Raw genomic sequence first — 5,724 nt, forward strand, 5'->3', positions numbered from 1 at the left:
GAGATGGCTCTGACTGAGCATGTGAAGGGGCCCTGAAATTTATCACTAGCAGCTGTGTGGAATGAAGCACCTGTGTTGTCTCCTCCCTTCCCACCCTTAACCATTCGCAGTTCTGAATGGAAGAAGCCTGTGATGTTTCTGGATGGCATTTGGAGGAAGGAATGGTGTTGTGGTGTTAATTAACACATAGGCACCGATACTGCTGTATGCAGGACAAACAGTTGGGGGAATGGGGCGGGGGGAGGGACCCAACTGTACAACAGGTTGTGCAGAAGAAAATTCCAAGGATGGTTAAGAGTGTCAACCTGGGCCCTTGAGGGGGCCTCGCAAGAGGCCTCGCAGACTTTACTAGGCAGAAACCCATGCTTGTCTTTAAACATGGTGACTGTCAGTGGGGGATGGAGACAGGGAAATTTCTAGGCTCCTTGGAAGATTAGAAATTCTGTTAAGTGGAGTTCAGAATAACAGGCGACGTCTTCATTCGGATTTTCCCAGTGACCAGTATTAATCTTACCGTTGCAACTTGGGTCAGAATTAAACTGGGACACAGCCTCCAGTGGCTTTGAGAGAGGCAGGGATCTATAGAGGGCACGAGTGAGTGTTTATAGCAACATCAAAATGGCTATGAAGTCATTGCCCTTTGCATTACCCATCGCTTTTGTGAAAGAGGCTGGTCTGAGGAGCTGAGGTCCAGGGGCAGCTCAGACCAGGGCCTGGCAATTTATTTGTTTTTTTATGTGTTTTATAAACATATAAATATGTATATGTATAAATACGTATATTTATATGTGCACTCTTCCACCCCCAACCCCCTCCTAGGCTCTGCCTCACCACCCCTCCCCCAAAGGTAGTTATGACCCGATCTTCACAGGAGAGTTATAGACCAGGTTGGAATCAGGTGAAAGCCTCGAGGTGCTGAAGAATGAGTCAAGACACCTTCAGAGGTGGAGTTCTCCAGAGACCCCCTCAGAGTCTGGAGATGGCGCCCAAGACCTCTGGCACCTCCCAAGGGAGGAGATACTCACTCACAGCAAGAGTGAAGAGCCGGCAATCACCAGGAACCAAGCCCAGTCGCGACAGCAGGGATTTGCCCACCTTAGGAAGGTGGGCTGACGCTTCTAATTTATGAGATGGCTCCCCGGGGGGGACCCAAAAGGGAGGAAAAAAGTCATTAACTACGGGTATCGTAGTCACATGGATACACACGTGGGGTACCTTTCAGGTTAGGATTTGTGTTTTATGCCACTACCACTTGTTGCCAGTAGAGTTCCGACAGGAGAAAGACGTGTTCTAGTCTGAGGGCTGCCGGTCTATAAAGAAGTCAAAGTGGCCAGAGGATTTTTAGGTCAAGGTGAGTTTATTGTCCAAATAGCATAACCTAATTGCATCCAAAACCATTTGCAAATCCATCTTTAAGCTGGTCAGAATAACAGGCCATTATTTTTTTTTAATCGCTTAACACTGAACAGGCAGGACCTCTTCAAAGGCAGCTGACTATACCATGTCACCATCATAACCAATAAAACATTTTTTTCCATACTTCCTAAAAACCTTTTACTTATACTGATCATGCTACTTTAGCACTTGCTAGCATCCCGACCAAATAAACACCCACACCTCTTATAGAGTACATTGTGAGAGAATAACATTGACTCGATATGGCATCACACTCATTTTAAAGCAAAAAAAAAAAAAATTATAATAATAATAAAAGAAGTCCAAGACGAGAAACTGTAACTGAGAGAGAAAGAGATCTGAGGTACACGGTACAAGGGTAATGAACATAATGGAAAAAATCCAATGGCCCAGTGATTTGCTGGGGACTTAAGAGTTGGCCAACAGTAAGAAACAAAAACCAATTAAAACAAAACAAAACAAACAATTTTTTTTTTTTAAAGGACAGGCACCTGTCAAAATACATTGGATACTGTAATGGCTACAGTCAGTAAGGCACTTTTTCCCCCAAAGTAGGCTGCAGGCAAAGGAAGAAATGTTGCAGCAACAGCGTGCACGTGTACATTTGCTGATGGCTTCTTGAAACCTGAGCCAAGAATCGGGTCTGATAGTCCAGCTAAGTCTAAAAGCAGAGACAAACAAATGTAGGAGAATAGCTCTGGCCAAAAGGACTGTTCTGGGTTTTTTAGAATCCAGAGTCATGAAAAGCCACGTGGTACGAGAAAGTCATAAACGTCCTCCTGCATCTTCCTGCCCTATTTTGTACAAACGGACGACAGCATGAGTGGCTCTTCGAAACTGCTCCGAGCCCCCACCGATAGAAGCCTGCACTCATTCTATGTAGCTACAATTTGTCGGCTTAAGGGGACTTTACTGTCTCAGCACTAATTTCCCTTTTAAAGCTATTCTCAGGGTTGGACTGTCTCAAAGATAAACAAAGAGGAATCCTTTTGGCTTAGAAGCCAACTGGCTTACTCAGACTTCCTCCCCGTTCCTACCTCCCATTCCCACACTACCAATATTATCTTCTTGAACTAGAAAATCATTATTTACATGATATAAGGTGCAAGTCTCTTTCTTCTCCCAGCCCTGCCCCCTGTGGCCCATGGAGAGAAACTTCCCCCGCCCTCTCGTGAGCAAGTCATTCAATCTCGCCTCCCGCTCTTCACCTCTGTCCTCGAGGTCCCCCCCCCGGGGGCAGTGTGGAAAGGCCAGACCACGGGGAAAGCCACACCTCCCTCTGAAGAGAAGCCCATCCTGCTGGCAGAGGGCTGCTTCCAGCCTCAGGCTGCCTGGAAAAAGCAGCAGACCAAGAGTCTCCTGTACAGAGAGCGTAGACCAAAGGGGTCTGGCTGTTGAGACATGGTAAGCTCTTCAGTGGGGTCTTGGGACAGTTCCAGAATAAAGCCTCCTCTGAGACAAGCCCCTTCCTCTGAGGTGCCCTCCTCTCAACATGGGGAGACATTCTAAGGAGGGACCTGTCCCCTGCTCCCACCTGTAGGCTTCTTGGCCGGTAGGAACCTGCATGGAATTGAATAATGCTTAGCATACATTTTTGGCATACTAGGACTTTCCCCCTGGGATTTGGCCAAAACAGGGGAAGGAATAAAATTTGGCAGGCTTAGGGGAACAATTTAGCTCCCACTGATGGAGAAAAACAGTTAACAACAATGACCCAAAAAACCAAAAACCAAAAACAGAGAGGAGGAAGAACAGAGAAAGACAACAAAGTAAGAAAGACCAGAATATATCTGGAACCCCATTTGTGGGAGGTGAGAAAGAGAAAAAAAATCCGTGGGAGAGAGCTGAACTCCCTCTCACACAAAAATTCCTACCGAGGAAACCAAGATCTAAGGAGGGGGCATCAGCTAACTAAGAAATCCAAGCTTCCTTCTTTTGTTTACAGAGGGAGTAGGTAGAAAAGCCAAACAACCTAGCACCTTCCCCACCAGTAACACCACACCTCCCATCACACCAGGCCCCAAGAACAAGAAGGAGAAAAAGATCAGAAGGCCCCAGTGGCACCCAGAGCTCCAGGAAAACTGGGAAGTTACAGACTGCAGGGAGAGCCTCTAAGCCTCTTCCCTTCCTTATTCATCAGGTTCTATTTGAGCTTAGTTAAGAGATGTCACTGTTGAGTGACTTTGTACCTTGCTTTCTTTAGGCTCCAAGACTCCCAAGGACTAAGGGACCACACCTCCTTCCATTCCGTGTTACTCCTCAAGGGTCTGAAAGAGCATCCTAGGCAAAGTGAGCTCTTGACAAAACACTGGCTGCTCAGCTTTCCTCTCCAGAACTTCAGAATTCACCACCCACTGTCCTACCCGAAACTCCCTAGAATTTTAGGGTTGTGCTAACTCAGCAAATCCTGAACCCTTCCAAACATACTTCGAGAGACTGACTCACCCAGAATGGCATCTCTGTAGAGACGCAGCCTCTCCACCTCCCTCCAGCTCCCACTCCCACACTCATCTGACCTATTTTCCCCATCACGCCAGTTCAATACAATTCCGAACCTGAAGACCACTGAGTGCCACTTGGCAGAAGGGCTGGCCAGCTGCGGTCTGAGACAGATGGGAGGAGGCACCCTTGCGATCCCGCGCACGGCAGATTCATATGCCCACAGATTCAGACCTAGAAAAGCCTCTGAGATGATCCTAAACTGGGGATGGCCATGTTGGGGAAGGGGAAAGAGAGATAAACGGAAGAAAGCTCTGCTTTAAGAAAGGGCCACAAGATGAGGATCTGCAAATAGCCTGCTGGAGTTCTTCTCTGTCTGTCTCCTGATACCTCGTACCTAGTGCAAATTATGACTTCCTAGTTCACTGCACAAATGTTTGTGCTGAACGTCTGGCCGGGGGTGGGGGGGAAGGGAGGGGAAATCCCTTGGTTCAATTGTATTTTTTCCATCATGATGAGGATACCGGAGTCAAAATGGAAGCCTAATGACCTTCATGACTGAAAAGGTCCCCAGGTGTCAGACCCAAGGGCCAAATCCATCCCACCCTCCCTCTGAGAGGGGCTTGTGGCCTCCTCACTGACCTCTCCTTTCCCCGCACTAACGGCTCCCAAGCAGAAACTATGCAGTTGTGAGGTATTATGAAAACAAAAATGTGAATCATTTTCTTTTGTAGCTATTGAGTTTGTCCAGTAAACCTGAGGTAAAGAATGCTCCGTCTTTGAAGAATGTGATAAGAGAGAGAGAGAAGAAAAAAAAAACCCAAAAACAAAAACAAAAGGAAAAAACAAAAAAACAAAACAAAACGGGGAAAAAACAAAACAAAAAACAAAGAAAAAAAACCATCATACGCTACCAGAAGAAAAAACTATGGAAGGGCTTTTCCAGTACGAAGAACTCCTATCTCAACCATCTACTTCAGGACTTGGAATTTAAGCAGTAAAATAATATATTATAAAAATGTTTATAAAATAGCAGCACACTCTGTGAAACATTACAGCTAGGTACTGTTAATGTGAATAAGGATGAATGATGATCTTAGCTTCTTAGCAGCGCAAAAAAAAAAAAAAATCATAAAAAACTGAACACAATAAAATGAAAAATAAGAGACCCTTAGATTTTTCTCCATCTTCAACCCTCATACTACGAAACAAGGCAGAATCTGTGTATAAAATAATTCTTCAAAGCAGCCCTGTTCTGATTTTTCTTTCTAACTTAAAAAGGCAAATACTTTAATAGCTTCATTACCTGTCAATTATAATTGTGCAAAAAAAAAAAAAAGTTGTTGCTCCAACCTCTTTGCTAACTGAATGCCTCTAAGAAGTGGAGAGGAAAAAAAAATTCAAGTACGCTGAATACAACTTTGCAATGAAATTAACGAAAAACGGAAAAGGGAACAAAATGCCACACTCTGATATTCAGCTGTCTGTCTGCACCAGCAGTAACTTTTCTTTCCATGTCCAAGGGAGAAGTATGTAGGTGGGAATTAAGATCCTTCTTTGCCATCGAAATGGTAACAGATCTTTGTCTGTAGGCTTTTTGGAGGAATGTTGTGATGGGAATGTCGGTGGAAAGGGGTGTCTCTTGAGTCCCGGTAGGATACCAGAACTGTGTACCAAAGAATGTTAGATACCAGAAGTGAATAGTCACCCAACTTGGGCAGGAGGGGAGGAGCACAGGAGAAGAAGGGAGGAGTCTATTCAGCGTGACTTGCATAAACCATCCCATCTATCGCTCGGGAACAATGTTTCAAAGTGCTTTTCGAATGGAATGGTTTATAACAAAGCTCAACTGTGGACCAGACATGCCAA

The sequence above is a fragment of the Mustela nigripes genome, chromosome 6 (genome assembly GCF_022355385.1).
Source record: "Mustela nigripes isolate SB6536 chromosome 6, MUSNIG.SB6536, whole genome shotgun sequence".
Lineage (NCBI taxonomy): Eukaryota > Metazoa > Chordata > Mammalia > Carnivora > Mustelidae > Mustela > Mustela nigripes.